Source organism: Squalius cephalus, assembly GCF_949319135.1.
Source record: "Squalius cephalus genome assembly, chromosome: 19".
NCBI lineage: Eukaryota > Metazoa > Chordata > Actinopteri > Cypriniformes > Leuciscidae > Squalius > Squalius cephalus.
Genome location: NC_137140.1, coordinates 36,432,611 through 36,450,110, shown reverse-complemented (window position 1 = coordinate 36,450,110; position 17,500 = coordinate 36,432,611). Strand labels below are relative to the sequence as shown.

The 17,500-nt window shown below is 43.9% G+C and overlaps 1 protein-coding gene across 2 annotated transcripts in view; it reads left to right on the top strand.

Moving 5' to 3' along the window:
* The first annotated feature begins 1,457 nt into the window (after positions 1-1,457).
* Positions 1,458-17,500, top strand: part of chrm3b (cholinergic receptor, muscarinic 3b) — a 26,373-nt gene continuing 10,330 nt past the window's right edge. For both annotated transcript variants that reach the window (XM_079850779.1, XM_079850780.1), the window contains exon 1: positions 1,458-1,592. The gene's annotated coding sequence lies outside the window, so the exon portion shown is untranslated. The remainder of the gene's footprint in view (positions 1,593-17,500) is intronic.

Below are 17,500 nucleotides of genomic sequence, written 5' to 3'. Positions count from 1 at the left end.
CCATGTTTAAATCATGAAAGTTTCAAGATAACGAGATTCATTGTCACCAATTAGCGTGGAGCATGAACCAATTAGACTACAATATCCATGGATGTAGCCTAATATTTGATCATAATGCTTCATCAGACACTGTGTCTATGCTCCCAAATACTGTACCACCTCTTCAGACTATTTACAGTATTGACAGTCCTGCACTGTATAGATAATCACTCCTGTTCTGTTTCTTACAGTACAAGCAAGCAAGTTGAGGAACACTGCATCTGATGTTTTACTGTACTGTCTTTTCTTTTCTATTTCATAGCTAATTATTTTTGCTTTGATTCAAATAAACCTATGTTGTGAATGTCATCAATCAAACTTTGTTCAGTGATTCCACTGTGTGTAGTATTCTCTCTACTACTGTGTGTGTATGAGTGTGTGTGTGTGTGTGTGTGTGTGTGTGTGTGTGTGTGTGTGTGTCTCTACTACTGCAGTACTTTTACAGAGATGTATTTACTGTACATGTAGTACTATAATGAAACCTGTATCACCTATTTTGTTCTACAATATTTAATGATTGTACGAACAATGACACAATGAAACTATCGGTTGCTTGTGTGTGGGTGATCTATAGTTATGTTTCAATGGTATTTCACAGTAAATTTGTTTTTTGAACCAATGATTGTGCAAGATTTCTTTAAAGATGTGAATGCACAATGCAGTGTTTTGAACATCAGACAGCCTGTGTTACAAGTGATAACCGTTTTAAATTTTGTGTCTAGAGTTTTGAAAAATGACATCAAGGTTCTGAAAATAGTAGCAAAGTGATTGTAAAAAACTGTAAAGCTCATTCACACGTGTTACATATTCCTGCAATAACTGTTCTTTATTAGTTTTCAGGACGCTGTTGTTCTCCTGTAGGAGGCAGTGTGATGAGTGATGAGTGTTTTAATGTTTCTCTGGAAGATTTATCAGAAATATTCAGTTTATTGTCAATCAAACACTCACTGCATCAGAAACAATCCGTTCAGGCAATATTATACTTCATATTTTTGTGGAAACCGTGATGCATTTTATTTAGGATTCTTTGATGAACAGAAAGTAAAAAAATATATAAACTTTTGTATATTTATAAATTATTTTCCTTTCAATTTTGTATACAATTGAATACGTCCTTAGCGAATAAAGGTAAATAATAATAATAAAATAAATAAGTATTTTTTAAAAACGCAGTTTTCTTTACTCTTTATCCTGATCTGAGAGTTTAACCGGTCACTTCAGATCTTACACTCGATCGCGCGCACGAGCCTCGGTCTTCCGTCGCTCCGGTCGCTTCACACACACACACACACACACACACACACACACATACACAGATGAGGGACCACGACACGTGACGTCACCGACAGCGAATCCCGCCCCGAACAGCGAATCCATCATCTTCATCATCATCATCATCATCAGATATGCGGTCGGTCCTCGGAGCTGCTGGAGTGATAAAGATGAAGATGAAGATGATGAAGATGATGATGAATGTGACTGAGTGCTTCAGGTGGATCTAACTGACTCCAGTTTGACTCATATTCTCCTCAGTTTGGACTCCGCAAAGCTTCGTAAGTTTAAAATAATTATTCATATTGGCTATATGAGTTTATTTTCTATTATTATTTTCTATTATTTACTCGAATTCAGTCCAGTCGTGATTGATCTAATAACTTTTGTAATCATTTTTTATAATAATCCGACTTTTTAAAAATGATTTATTATCGCCTGCTGATAAAAATCAGTGATTATGTTCATGTATCATCTTTGTCTTCGATATGGCTGTTTATTCACTCTGGTTTTTGGAGATTGATTTCTTAGATTGAGCTCGAGCAGTGAGTGTTTCTCTGTGCGCTTGGTTTGTGTGTTTCTGTGGGTTTGTGTGTTTCTGTGGTTTGTGTGTTTCTGTGGTTTGTGTGTTTCTGCTGGGTTTGTGTTGGTTTGTGTGTTTCTGCTGGTTTTGTGTGTTTCTGCTGGGTTTGTGTTGGTTTGTGTGTTTCTGCTGGTTTTGTGTGTTTCTGTGGGTTTGTGTGTTTCTGTGGTTTGTGTGTTTCTGTGGGTTTCTGTGGTTTGTGTGTTTCTGTGGGTTTGTATGTTTCTGTGGTTTGTGTGTTTCTGTGGTTTGTGTGTTTCTGTGGGTTTGTATGTTTCTGTGGTTTGTGTGTTTCTGTGGGTTTGTGTGTTTCTGTGGTTTGTGTGTTTCTGTGGTTTGTGTGTTTCTGTGGTTTGCTCGAGGTTTGTGTTGAGAGAGTTGTTGCTGTTCTGTCTGCTGAAGAGAATCATTGCGTGTTTCAGTTTCTCTCAAATCCAGTTCACTTCATTTATTGGAATGGCGATATGAGCCAAACCATCGCAATATTTATTTGTTTACAGAGTGCAGTGAAATAATATAATGATATCTAATTGATAAGTCAGTTCGATGATGATGTGTGCGAGTGTGTGTGTGTGTGTGTGTGTGTGTGTGTCAGTGTATGTGTGTGTGTGTGCGCGAGTGCATGTGTCTCTTCATCAGCACATGTAATAATATTGAGCGAACATGCATCTTCTTTAATGTGACTCTATATAAAGATCTCGCTGTGGTTTCGGAGCCAAAGCCTCTTCAGGTCCAACTGTTAAATCTAATATTTGCTCAGTTCTACAGTCGTGTGTCTCAGTAAATCACATAACGGTTTATTCATCAGTCCTGCAGTCAGACCCTCTGAACACACACTGTGACCTGAACACACACTCTGACTCCTGAACACACACTTCATCACTGACTGGAGGAAGATGAATGTGAAGACGATGGTCTGTTTCTATTGTGTGCCAGAAGAGTTCGGCCGACCCCTGAAATGAATTGTTTTGGGCTTTTTGAACTCATGCTCTCCTGTAGTTTCCTGTAGTCTCCTGTAGTTTCCTGTATTCTCCTGTAGTTTCCTGTAGTTTCCTGTAGTCTCCTGTATTCTCCTGTAGTCTCCTGTAGTCTCCTGTAGTTTCCTGTAGTTTCCTGTAGTCTGCTGTATTCTCCTGTAGTTTCCTGTAGTCTCCTGTAGTTTCCTGTAGTCTCCTGTATTCTCCTGTAGTCTCCTGTATTCTCCTGTAGTTTCCTGTAGTTCCCTGTAGTTTCCTGTAGTCTCCTGTATTCTCCTGTAGTTTCCTGTAGTTTCCTGTAGTCTCCTGTATTCTCCTGTAGTCTCCTGTATTCTCCTGTAGTCTCCTGTATTCTCCTGTAGTCTCCTGTAGTTTCCTGTAGTCTCCTGTAGTCTCCTGTAGTTTCCTGTAGTTTCCTGTAGTCTCCTGTATTCTCCTGTAGTTTCCTGTAGTCTCCTGTAGTTTCCTGTAGTGTCCTGTAGTTTCCTGTAGTCTCCTGTATTCTCCTGTAGTCTCCTGTAGTTTCCTGTAGTGTCCTGTAGTCTCCTGTAGTTTCCTGTTGTCTCCTGTAGTCTCCTGTATTCTCCTGTAGTTTCCTGTAGTTTCCTGTAGTCTCCTGTAGTTTCCTGTAGTGTCCTGTAGTCTCCTGTAGTTTCCTGTAGTCTCAGCCTCATACTGAGATTCTCATGTTGGTCTATAATTATGACATCAATCCTTCCATTTAATTCTGCCTCTAAATTAATTCATCTCAAACTGTGGTTGGTCGCTATATTTCAATCAGACACAGGTTTATAAGTGTTAACTCAAACTAGAACCAATGAAAAACGTTTGTGTTTACTGAAAATCGAATACAAATACAAAGTAAAATACAGTAAAATATTTTATAAAATTGCCACGGAAACGTTGAGTTAAACCTTGAGTTAAAGTCATGAAAGGGAAGTTGCGCTGGTCTTTTCTTCTTTATAAAGACGTATATCCGAGTGAAACGCTTCAGGAACAAGAACAAATGTGGGCGGGGCTTGATTGTGTCTGTGGGGAATTGATTGGATGGTTGTGGTTTGCTATTGGCTGATCTCATGTGAGTGACAGGTTATATCATCATCAGAGAAGAGAAGAGATGCTGCAAGAGGAACTTATTCTGATTCAAGATTAACACAATAATGAATCCTGCAATATTCCATAAAAACATATGTATAGTCAATATCAGACTCTTGTTCCCTCCATCATAAACGAGTGTGTCAGAGCGTCAGATGAAACACAGTAAATACACTGCATGTTTCACTACACTGTTTTGCTAACTGTTTTCACATCTTTCTTTCGCTGATCTGAACTTACAAATGTGCTTCCAGACTTTTCATTTACGCTCCTGAAGTTTTCGTTTACGCTCCCTGAGTTTTCGTTCACCATTCTGGCACGTATCTCTCGTGGGGGCGGGGCTAGCAGCAGTGTGTTCTCATCGGCTACTGAGTTTTTGATTGACAGCTTCTTGACCTTGTATTAAAAACAAAGGCAAAAAAATGTTATCTTCAGTTTCACAGATATTTTATTCAGTTTCAATTTATATTTGCATTAGTTTCTTGAAAAGTTACGTGCATTATTATTGGCACAAAGGTAATTCCATAGAATTAAACCAAATCATTTTGATCACACACTTTGACTTTTAGAAACACCAAAACAACATTAGAGGTGCTGCGATGCCATTGGTCCGCTGGTTACTCCAGTTATCCAATCACAGCTGACGCTGAGGAAAAGTCAGTTGCACATCGAGGATTTTCCCGGTAAATGTGTTTCCATGTGAATGTCTTGTTATTGGATAAAAAATGATCTGCCTCAATTCAGCGCATACATTTTTTATGCACATCTTTGGAATTTATGAACATCTTGCCGTTTCCATGCAGCGTTTTTTGTGCAATATCCCAAAACTCATATAAAACCACGATGGAAACGCAGCTATCGTGAGCATCTCGTGTGTTCTTTACACACTTCGTCATACTCTCGGCTGAAGGTCAAAGGTGAACTTCTGATGTGGACAGTCAGTGATCCGTAAAGCTGGACAGGTCAGGATTAATATTTCTCTTTCTTTGTGTTGTTCTGTCTCTCTCTCTCTGTCAGATTCACACACACTGGATTGGGGTAGTTAGTTAGTTAGTTATAGTCTCTTGAAGAAACATTTAATGAAATCAGTTCATTTTTAAATGTACAGTAAATTCTGTCGTTCCAGACATGATGAGGAGGATCGTGAGGAAGATCATATTTGGGGTTCTGTGGATCTAAAGGTTGAAAACATGAACTCTATATGTCACTATTGCAACATTAGATTTGTGTGTTTTCCAGGGAATGCATCAACTGAAATATATATCTTGAATGGATAAAAGCGTCTGCCGAATGCATGGATGTACATATGTGTGTGTGGCCCTTGTTACTCACACAACACACACAACTCACACACACAACTAACACAACACACACAACTCACACACACAACTAACACAACACACAACTCATACAACACACACAACTCACACACACAACTAACACAACACACAACTCACACAACACACACAACTCACACACACAACTAACACAACACACGCAACTCACACACACAACTAACACAACACACACAACTCACATAACACACACAACACACACAGCTTACACAAATCACTGCTTCATAATCCAGCATGTCTGTCAGTCGCAGGTGGAGAGAATCATCACTGTAATTATTCCTGATCATTTCATCTCTGCGCAGGAAGACAGTTTGTGTCTCATTCTCTAATTACTGTCAGACGTCTCTCTCTCTCTCTCTCCCTCTCTCTCTCTCTCTCTCTCTCTCTCTCTCACTCTCTCTCCCTCTCTCTCTCTCTCTCTCACTCTCTCTCCCTCTCTCTCTCCCTCTCTCTCTCTCACACACTCTCTCTCCCTCTCTCTCTCCCTCTCTCTCTCACTCTCTCTCTCTCTCCCTCTCTCTCTCCCTCTCTCTCTCTCTCTCTCTCTGCACACTTTTCTCAACTTTTGAGCTTCATGTCATTCAAAAACTGTACGCTGCTGTTTTTCTTCTTCACCGAACACAAAAGAAGAGTTTTTGACATTTTCTCATAGTTTATGGTGTCCAATGTGCAGCATTTTTGCATTGTGACATTATTTATATATTAAATTCAGTACAAATATGTATACTTTACAACTGTTGTACTTTAAAAATAATATTTAATTTTATTAGGGATGCACGGTAAAAAAGCCGATGAATAATGTATAATATCCTTCAGCTGAGACACATCAGATGCGCACTGTTCCTGTTCCACTGTTCCGCTGTTCCACTCTTCCACTGTTCCACTGTTCCTGTTCCGCTCTTCCACTGTTCCGCTGTTCCGCTCTTCCACTGTTCCACTCTTCCACTGTTCCTGTTCCGCTCTTCCACTGTTCCGCTGTTCCGCTCTTCCACTGTTCCGCTGTTCCGCTCTTCCACTGTTCCACTCTTCCACTCTTCCACTGTTCCGCTGTTCCGCTCTTCCACTGTTCCGCTGTTCCGCTCTTCCACTGTTCCACTCTTCCACTGTTCCGCTGTTCCGCTCTTCCACTGTTCCACTCTTCCACTGTTCCTGTTCCGCTCTTCCACTGTTCCGCTCTTCCGCTGTTCCTGTTCCACTGTTCCGCTGTTCCGCTCTTCCGCTGTTCCTGTTCCACTGTTCCGCTGTTCCGCTCTTCCACTCTTCCACTGTTCCTGTTCCGCTCTTCCACTGTTCCGCTCTTCCGCTGTTCCTGTTCCACTCTTCCACTGTTCCACTCTTCCACTGTTCCGCTCTTCCGCTGTTCCTGTTCCACTGTTCCGCTCTTCCACTGTTCCACTGTTCCGCTGTTCCGCTGTTCCACTCTTCCACTGTTCCTGTTCCGCTCTTCCACTGTTCCGCTGTTCCGCTCTTCCACTGTTCCACTCTTCCACTGTTCCTGTTCCGCTCTTCCACTGTTCCGCTGTTCCGCTCTTCCACTGTTCCGCTGTTCCGCTCTTCCACTGTTCCACTCTTCCACTGTTCCTGTTCCGCTCTTCCACTGTTCCGCTCTTCCGCTGTTCCGCTGTTCCTGTTCCACTGTTCCGCTGTTCCGCTGTTCCACTCTTCCGCTGTTCCTGTTCCGCTCTTCCACTGTTCCACTGTTCCGCTGTTCCGCTCTTCCACTGTTCCACTCTTCCACTGTTCCTGTTCCGCTCTTCCACTGTTCCGCTGTTCCGCTGTTCCTGTTCCGCTGTTCCGCTGTTCCGCTCTTCCACTGTTCCACTGTTCCGCTCTTCCACTGTTCCACTGTTCCGCTGTTCCGCTGTTCCGCTCTTCCACTGTTCCGCTCTTCCGCTGTTCCGCTCTTCCACTGTTCCGCTGTTCCGCTGTTCCACTGTTCCGCTGTTCCACTCTTCCACTGTTCCGCTGTTCCGCTCTTCCACTGTTCCGCTGTTCCACTCTTCCACTGTTCCGCTGTTCCGCTCTTCCACTGTTCCACTGTTCCGCTCTTCCGCTGTTCCGCTGTTCCGCTCTTCCACTGTTCCACTGTTCCACTGTTCCGCTCTTCCGCTGTTCCGCTCTTCCACTGTTCCGCTCTTCCACTGTTCCGCTCTTCCACTCTTCCACTGTTCCGCTGTTCCGCTCTTCCGCTGTTCCGCTCTTCCACTCTTCCACTGTTCCGCTCTTCCGCTCTTCCACTGTTCCGCTGTTCCGCTCTTCCACTCTTCCGCTGTTCCGCTGTTCCACTCTTCCACTCTTCCACTCTTCCACTGTTCCGCTGTTCCACTCTTCCACTGTTCCACTCTTCCACTGTTCCACTCTTCCACTCTTCCACTGTTCCACTCTTCCACTGTTCCACTGTTCCGCTGTTCCGCTCTTCCACTGTTCCACTGTTCCGCTGTTCCACTCTTCCGCTCTTCCACTGTTCCGCTGTTCCTGTTCCACTGTTCCGCTGTTCCGCTCTTCCACTGTTCCACTGTTCCGCTCTTCCACTGTTCCGCTGTTCCGCTGTTCCTGTTCCGCTGTTCCACTGTTCCACTCTTCCGCTGTTCCGTTGTTCCACTGTTCCACTCTTCCACTGTTCCACTCTTCCACTGTTCCACTCTTCCACTGTTCCACTCTTCCGCTGTTCCGCTCTTCCACTCTTCCACTGTTCCGCTGTTCCGCTCTTCCACTCTTCCGCTGTTCCACTGTTCCACTCTTCCACTGTTCCACTCTTCCACTCTTCCACTGTTCCACTCTTCCGCTGTTCCGCTCTTCCACTCTTCCACTGTTCCGCTGTTCCGCTCTTCCACTCTTCCGCTGTTCCGCTGTTCCACTCTTCCACTCTTCCACTGTTCCGCTGTTCCACTCTTCCACTGTTCCACTCTTCCACTGTTCCACTCTTCCACTCTTCCACTGTTCCACTCTTCCACTGTTCCACTGTTCCGCTGTTCCGCTCTTCCACTGTTCCACTGTTCCGCTGTTCCACTCTTCCGCTCTTCCACTGTTCCGCTGTTCCGCTCTTCCACTGTTCCACTGTTCCGCTGTTCCACTCTTCCGCTCTTCCACTGTTCCGCTGTTCCTGTTCCACTGTTCCGCTGTTCCGCTCTTCCACTGTTCCACTGTTCCGCTCTTCCACTGTTCCGCTGTTCCGCTGTTCCTGTTCCGCTGTTCCACTGTTCCACTCTTCCGCTGTTCCGTTGTTCCACTGTTCCACTCTTCCACTGTTCCACTCTTCCACTGTTCCACTCTTCCACTCTTCCACTGTTCCACTCTTCCGCTGTTCCGCTCTTCCACTCTTCCACTGTTCCGCTGTTCCGCTCTTCCACTCTTCCGCTGTTCCGCTCTTCCACTCTTCCACTGTTCCACTCTTCCGCTCTTCCGCTGTTCCACTGTTCCGCTCTTCCACTCTTCCGCTGTTCCGCTGTTCCGCTCTTCCACTGTTCCACTGTTCCGCTGTTCCGCTCTTCCGCTGTTCCGCTCTTCCACTGTTCCGCTCTTCCACTGTTCCGCTCTTCCGCTCTTCCACTCTTCCACTGTTCCGCTGTTCCGCTCTTCCACTGTTCCACTCTTCCGCTGTTCCACTCTTCCACTGTTCCGCTGTTCCGCTGTTCCGCTGTTCCGCTCTTCCACTCTTCCACTGTTCCGCTGTTCCGCTCTTCCACTGTTCCACTGTTCCGCTGTTCCGCTGTTCCGCTCTTCCGCTGTTCCACTCTTCCACTGTTCCGCTCTTCCGCTGTTCCGCTCTTCCACTCTTCCACTGTTCCGCTGTTCCGCTCTTCCACTGTTCCACTGTTCCGCTGTTCCGCTGTTCCGCTCTTCCACTCTTCCACTGTTCCGCTGTTCCGCTGTTCCGCTCTTCCGCTGTTCCTGTTCCACTGTTCCGCTCTTCCACTGTTCCACTGTTCCGCTCTTCCACTGTTCCGCTGTTCCTGTTCCGCTGTTCCGCTGTTCCACTCTTCCGCTGTTCTGCTGTTCCGTTGTTCCACTCTTCCACTGTTCCACTGTTCCACTCTTCCACTCTTCCACTCTTCCACTGTTCCACTGTTCCGCTCTTCCACTCTTCCACTGTTCCGCTGTTCCACTCTTCCACTCTTCCGCTCTTCCGCTCTTCCGCTGTTCCGCTGTTCCTGTTCCACTGTTCCGCTGTTCCGCTCTTCCACTGTTCCACTGTTCCGCTCTTCCACTGTTCCTGTTCCGCTGTTCCGTTGTTCCACTCTTCCACTGTTCCACTCTTCCACTGTTCCACTCTTCCACTCTTCCACTCTTCCGCTGTTCCGCTCTTCCACTCTTCCACTGTTCCGCTGTTCCACTCTTCCACTCTTCCGCTCTTCCGCTCTTCCGCTGTTCCGCTGTTCCTGTTCCGCTGTTCCGCTCTTCCACTGTTCCACTGTTCCGCTCTTCCACTGTTCCGCTGTTCCTGTTCCGCTGTTCCACTGTTCCACTCTTCCGCTGTTCCGCTGTTCCGTTGTTCCACTCTTCCACTCTTCCACTGTTCCACTCTTCCGCTGTTCCGCTCTTCCACTCTTCCACTGTTCCGCTGTTCCGCTCTTCCACTGTTCCACTCTTCCACTCTTCCACTGTTCCGCTCTTCCACTGTTCCACTCTTCCACTCTTCCACTGTTCCACTGTTCCGCTGTTCCACTCTTCCACTCTTCCACTCTTCCACTGTTCCGCTGTTCCACTCTTCCACTGTTCCACTCTTCCACTCTTCCACTCTTCCACTGTTCCACTCTTCCACTGTTCCACTCTTCCACTGTTCCACTCTTCCACTCTTCCACTGTTCCGCTCTTCCACTGTTCCACTGTTCCACTCTTCCACTCTTCCACTGTTCCACTGTTCCGCTGTTCCACTGTTCCACTCTTCCACTCTTCCACTCTTCCACTGTTCCGCTGTTCCACTCTTCCACTGTTCCACTCTTCCACTCTTCCACTCTTCCACTGTTCCGCTGTTCCACTGTTCCACTCTTCCACTCTTCCACTGTTCCACTGTTCCACTGTTCCACTCTTCCACTCTTCCACTCTTCCACTGTTCCGCTGTTCCACTCTTCCACTGTTCCACTCTTCCACTCTTCCACTCTTCCACTGTTCCGCTGTTCCACTCTTCCACTCTTCCACTGTTCCACTCTTCCACTCTTCCACTGTTCCACTCTTCCACTGTTCCACTGTTCCACTGTTCCACTCTTCCACTCTTCCACTGTTCCACTCTTCCACTGTTCCACTGTTCCGCTGTTCCACTGTTCCGCTGTTCCACTCTTCCACTCTTCCGCTGTTCCACTCTTCCACTGTTCCACTCTTCCACTGTTCCACTCTTCCACTGTTCCGCTGTTCCGCTCTTCCACTGTTCCACTGTTCCGCTGTTCCACTCTTCCACTCTTCCACTGTTCCGCTGTTCCGCTCTTCCACTGTTCCACTGTTCCGCTGTTCCACTCTTCCACTCTTCCACTGTTCCACTCTTCCACTCTTCCACTCTTCCACTCTTCCACTGTTCCGCTGTTCCGCTCTTCCACTGTTCCACTGTTCCACTCTTCCACTGTTCCACTCTTCCACTGTTCCACTCTTCCACTGTTCCACTCTTCCACTGTTCCGCTCTTCCACTGTTCCACTGTTCCGCTGTTCCACTCTTCCACTCTTCCACTGTTCCACTCTTCCACTGTTCCACTCTTCCACTGTTCCACTCTTCCACTCTTCCACTGTTCCGCTGTTCCGCTCTTCCACTGTTCCACTGTTCCACTCTTCCGCTGTTCCACTCTTCCACTCTTCCACTGTTCCACTCTTCCACTGTTCCACTCTTCCACTGTTCCACTCTTCCACTCTTCCACTGTTCCGCTGTTCCGCTCTTCCACTGTTCCACTGTTCCGCTCTTCCACTGTTCCGCTGTTCCACTCTTCCACTCTTCCGCTGTTCCACTCTTCCACTCTTCCACTGTTCCGCTCTTCCACTGTTCCACTCTTCCGCTGTTCCGCTCTTCCACTCTTCCACTCTTCCACTCTTCCACTGTTCCACTGTTCCGCTCTTCCACTGTTCCACTCTTCCGCTGTTCCACTCTTCCACTCTTCCACTGTTCCGCTCTTCCACTGTTCCACTCTTCCGCTGTTCCGCTCTTCCACTCTTCCACTCTTCCACTCTTCCACTGTTCTCTCAACGTTCTCTCAAGGTTCTCTCAAAGTTATGAACAAACGTTCTTCCAGTAACATGAATAGAACGTTTGTGGTCTTTAATAATGTTCTCAAAATAATATTTATACTGTACATCATTCACGGAGGTTCATGTTTCAGTTGGATATTTTTAAATGTAACAACTTGTTTCGGAGCGTTCAGAGAACATTCAAAATTAACGTTCCCATAATGTTTGAGGAATGATGGAATGGAATGTCCCTTTAATGTTCACATTAAATAAATTAAAAACTGGATTTTCAGAGAACATTTAAAAGTAACATCTTTATAACTTAATGGTAATATTAGCAAAGCATTCTTAGAACATAGTTTTCCAGCTATTGACAATCAGTGGAGGAAAATTAAAGCTATAGTTCATGCATATTCTGTCATCAGTATTCCTGTTATTTCTTCTGTCAAACACAAAAGATATTTTGAGAAACGTTTTGTTTTTTTTGTCCATAAAGTGAAAGTCAGTGGGACTCAGTGTTGTTTGGATCTTCTTTTGTGTTTCACTGAAGACAGAAAGTCACACAGGATTGAAACGACATGAGGGTGAAGTAAGATCTTGTCATGAACGTCGTGTAAGTATTCAGCAGATCAGGCTTGATATCCGTCATGTGATGAAACATGAGCTGCAGATTTCTCTGTGATTCCTCGTTTCTGCCGTTCTGGATCTGGGCTCAGTGTCTCTCGGCTGATCTGGATCTTGGCAGCGATCAGATGTTGTGTTCAGTGGCGCGTGTCGTCAGGATATACATTAATTAGCTTTAGCGGAGCTCAGGTCCACTGCGCGGATCTGGATTAGATTATGTGCTGACAGATAAAGCTGCATTACAGAACATGACATGATTTACCCTGAACCGAAGGCCAGAGACCAGCGATATCAGCCGAGAGAAGCTCGCGTGGGCGTTCGGACAGATTTATCCATTTATAGGGATGTTTGGGAACCGTTCACTCGACATCACACAGTTTCTCTGAAAAGAAACATGATTATAGGACGTTTTCTAGATTGAAATGGGATTATATGCAACTAGGGTGTTCTGGTCCGTTAGCTTACTGTATAAGGCACTGTCCTGATGTTTAGAGCAGCCGATTTGTTGGAGGAGGATGAAAGAGAAGGATTCACTAGTGTTTAACAGATCGATCTGCTCACACCAGGAACAGTTTCTGGGAAATGTTTAGTCAGATCCATCATTTCTCTCAGCAGTTTTCAAAACGCTTTTGACTTTCTCAGTTTGTGTAAACCCATGGGATTCAGAGGATTTATTTTTCCTGCATTAATCTCAAAGGTCTAGTACAATCATGTGGTTTTGTTTAATTGATACAGTCTCCACTTTTTTCTTGATTTACCCCGAAAGAGAGGAAGTGAAAAGTGACAACATGCCCCATAGGTGAGGTTCATTATAACATGACCATATGACCTGATCTGATCTAATCAAGAAATATACAAGACAAACTTTCTCAATAAAGTGCAATTATTAACTTTTTCATGTAAAATAATGGCATTTTTTAATAATTAAAATGATCAAATTTTTGATCAACAAACACACCGCAAAACACAGCATAGTTCAAAAACATAATAATAATGAATAATTTCTGAACATTGACTCTCAGTCTTTATTCACCTCTTTCTCAGGGTTTTTCAATAGAATTCATAAAAGCATAGAATAGAATAGCGTAGTCATGGTAACTCCGTGTGACAACATGCCCCATAAAATAATATCAGATTTGTCTCATTTTAAATAAACACAAAAAAACAGAGATGATAAATTAACATAAGACATTTATTTTTGCAATGGTTAAATAAATGTTCAGTGATATCTTCCAAAGATTTCTGAATTTTGCCAAAAAAAAAAAATCTCTAGTGTTGATATGGCAACTAGTAAATACACTAAGATTCGTCAAGTGTGTGACAACTAGCCCCCGATTATCCGTCTTTTACCCAGGATAGTGAGTTTACGGTTCCTGGCGTTCGGCTGATGTTCGTTTATTCATTCACATTCTCATATTTACGCCTCGTCTTAAGTTTGCATCGTCTCTGTCTGACGGTTCCTGTACAAATGAAGCGTTACATGAGCAGAAGGGCTTTAGGACGTCAGAGTTTCAGTCGTGGAGTAAACAGTTGGTGGATGTGTAGACGTGGATCATGAGACTCACGACACACTGCGGATCTTGAGTCGAGGCCAGAGCCGTTCATCTGTCCACCGATCGCTGAAGCCAGAGCCTGGCAGATATTACAGATATTACAGATATTAAACACGACGCGTGTGTGTGTGTGTGTGTGAGAACTCTGATGATGTTCTTCTGTGCATCTCCAAACCATTGAGTAAACGCTTCTGTTTCAGTCATAATCAATCATTACGGCAGGAAGAATCATCACGAGTCCTTCCACATGGGCTTTACTTTTGTTAAGGAAAATGACTCTGAGTTTTACTTTATCTGAACTCGGTTCCTTTGTAAATTCCGCAAGCTTTTATTCTCTGCAGGTTCTGCTCGTTTTAACTCTGAAATGTCTGTGATTTAATTAACTGAATGCAGAACAAAGAACCCGGCCTTTATGAAAGAGGGTTTCAGACGTCTTATCGGCACTTTTCTCGCATTTAATTACTTTCTGCCGGAGTCATTGTTTCCCAAAACACAAATGAAAGAGCTTGAACTCCACGAACACCTGAAATGTAAATGAATCCGCTGATCTTTGGAACAATGGTACGCTGATGTCTGATGTAAAGTAGAAATACACTGTATGCCAAACGTTTTGTTACGTCTGCCTTTACATGCACATGAACTTTAATGACATCCCATTCTTCATTCTTCATCCGTAGGGTTTAATATGGAGTTGTCCATATTAAGTTGTTCTTACTCCACTTTGTTATAATACCACTAACAGTTGACTGTGGAATATATAGTTGTGAGGAAGCTTCACGGATGGACTTATTGCACAGGAGGAACCGATCCCGGTCCCACGCTTGAGTTCACGGAGCTCCTGAGAGCGATTCTTTCACAGATGTGTGTAGAAGTGTCTGCATTCTTGATGTTATACACCTGTGGCCATGGAAGTGACTGGAACTCCTGAACTCAATGATTTGGAGGGGTGTCCCAAATCCCGATACTGTTTGGCAATATAGTGTTCGTCTTCCAGTGAACTAGATCTGGGAGAAAGTCGTGTTTTGTCTATTCAGAGGATTCAACTTCATTCACTCACATTGATTTCATCTGATATCAAACATATTCTCATTTTCACATTGATTGATACATTGATTCAAACCAAACTATCTGCATTTTCATCTCAAAGATCCACTATTCAACCTCAGAAGAGACTGATGAGATGTTCTCATCACAGACATCACTTGACTATGTTTCATTCCCATTGATCCTCTTTTCTCATCGGCCCATAAAAGAGAAAGGATCTCGTTCCACACTGGATGAGCGACAGATAAACGCAAACTTGCTCTCTTGGGGAAGATCTCTGGAAAATGAGGATGTTTCCATTTCAAATGTTCACGACGACTCAAACCAACCAACACGGTTTCAGATCAGCAGACTTCACTCCCATTGAGACAAATTAACCAACAGATTCAAATCAATCCAGCTGAAAACGTACAGCTTTTACTCTGTCGAGACACAAGCACACATTTAAATCAATGCATTCGTATTGATCCTGAGCCGCTCTCCAAACTCTTACTTTAAAACATGCAGATTCTGTCCTCATTTACTCTTTCAAGCTCCAACAAGGGGCAAAAAAGCACAACAAAAGTTGTCAATACCGAAAGTGTCGAGATAAAACCTGGTGTGTTGCTTTTTGACACACCATATTTTAATGGAGTTTAGAAAGCTGCAAACACACAGTAAGCTTTTTGGAGCTTGACAGCCTCCGTTTCTATTAACGTTCTTTGTCCTGTAAGTTCTAGACTTCATCATCTCTTCTGAGGTTGAATTGTGGTTCTCTGACATTAAAATGCAGATAAGGGTTCGGCTTTAGGAACTGTAACATAATCCATGTTTGGAATGAATGTATCAGCGCTGTATCGCACGAAGCAGCCGCGCTTCGAAACACTGCTTTAATACGCAGTACACAGAGGAGAAGAAGAGCCCGTTCCCTTCACAGATACATTCAGATTAACTTCAACCAGCTTTTAAACGCTTTAAAAATGATTTTATACGGATGCTAAAGGAACATTACATTGTATCATTCTTTAAACCAGGGTTCACCAATCTCGGTCCTGGAGGGCCGCTGTCCTGCAGAGTTTAGCTCCAACCCCAATTAAACACACCTGAACCAGCTAATCAAGGTCTCACTAGGCATACTAGAAACTTTCAAACAGGTGTGTTGGAGCTAAACTCTGCAGGACAGCGGCCCTCCAGGACCGAGATTGGTGAACCCTGCTTTAAACATTATTGGAATGTTACATTTGAATGTTCTCTGAATGTTGTTACATTTAAAAACCGTTAGAAGAACGTCCAACTCAAACACACACTCTGGTGCTCTTCTCGTGTCAGTCAAAAATGACTGATTTTATGTATTTTTTCAATAGAATGAATGTGCTATATTTTAGTTTGATGTTTTTTTATTTAACATTTTGTATTTTTAGGGGATTTTATGGCACTTAATTATATTTCTGCTGTATTTATAATCCATTTATTCTCTTTTTGAACATAGACCTGAAAATTAAATCTCCAACTCAAACTGTGGTAAATCTTGAACGCTTTAAAGCACAGACTGAAGTTTGATCTCCTTTTAAAGACGACACTTGGCAGATTATTGCTGACGTAAAAAAAGTTTAAAAAAGTGAATTTAAAAAGGAACAGAATTTTACGTGTATTGTTATGAAAAATGCACAAAAATACTATTTAAAATTTTTATATGAAATATATATTTTCAAAATCACGTTTTTCTCTAAAATTGCAAGAAAATCAAAGACATAAATCTAAACAAGTTTTGTTACAAATTTGAGCTTGATGGGCCCTATTGTAACGATCTGAAACGCAAGTAACTTTGTGGGCGGATCTCGGCGCTGTTGCTATTATACCGGCGGGATAAATGACTCTTGCGCCCGGCGCAAATATAAAATGTGTTGGTCTGAAGTAGCTTCATTACTCATAGGTGTGGTTTGGGCGTAACGTGAAATAAACCAATCAGAGCGTCATCTCACATTCCCTTTAAGAGCAGGCGCGCTTGTTCCATGGCGGATTGCTATTATAACGGCGGATTTGCCAGGAGCGCTTCACAGCCGAGGAGACCGGCGTTCTCGTCAGGGCCGTAAAACACAGAGAAGTGACATTGGGGATGGAGAAACACACCCAGATTAGCTTCGGTTAAACAGGCGTATGATAATTTGGGTAAATGTGTAAGCTAGATTTATGACTATTTTTCACATCTTCATGGACACAACAATGATTTCCCTCGTGTGGTAATATTGTTCCTTGTAATAATGTATGATTTTCTAAAAATGTGAACTGCTGCGTCTGTGTGTAGATGAGAGAAGTGTATGCGCTTTGTGCACATGCTACATTATGGTCAAGCATGCGCCCTTAAAACAGCATCTGAATAACATGCGCAACGCGCCACTGACTTTAGACGAGGTTTCTCCTGGTCAGTGGAGGAATTGTTTTCTGAAACTGCAAAATAGCACCAGGGAACGTTTGTGCCGGAACACGCCTCCTCTTTTCACTGATCCACCCCGGGAGCGCAAGTTCATTCCCTAATTTACCGACGTGCGTCTGTGGAGGGAAAAGTCTGCTGTGCGCGGGTGCAAAATAGGAATGATACATGCGTCGTGTACAAAGTCAATTGCGCTGGGTGCAAGGCCCAAAATCTCAAAAAATTAGCTTTCAGTGAGAGTGTGTTCGGCTGCAGTACCAAACGCTTCCACTAGAGGAAATTCGTCTCACATTCATTTCCATCCATTTTTGATCCATTTTTTCACAATCGTGACTATTTTTTACAAGACCATTTAACCTGTTCGAGTCATGTCCGTGATTTTTTTGTGTGTTCACACAGCAA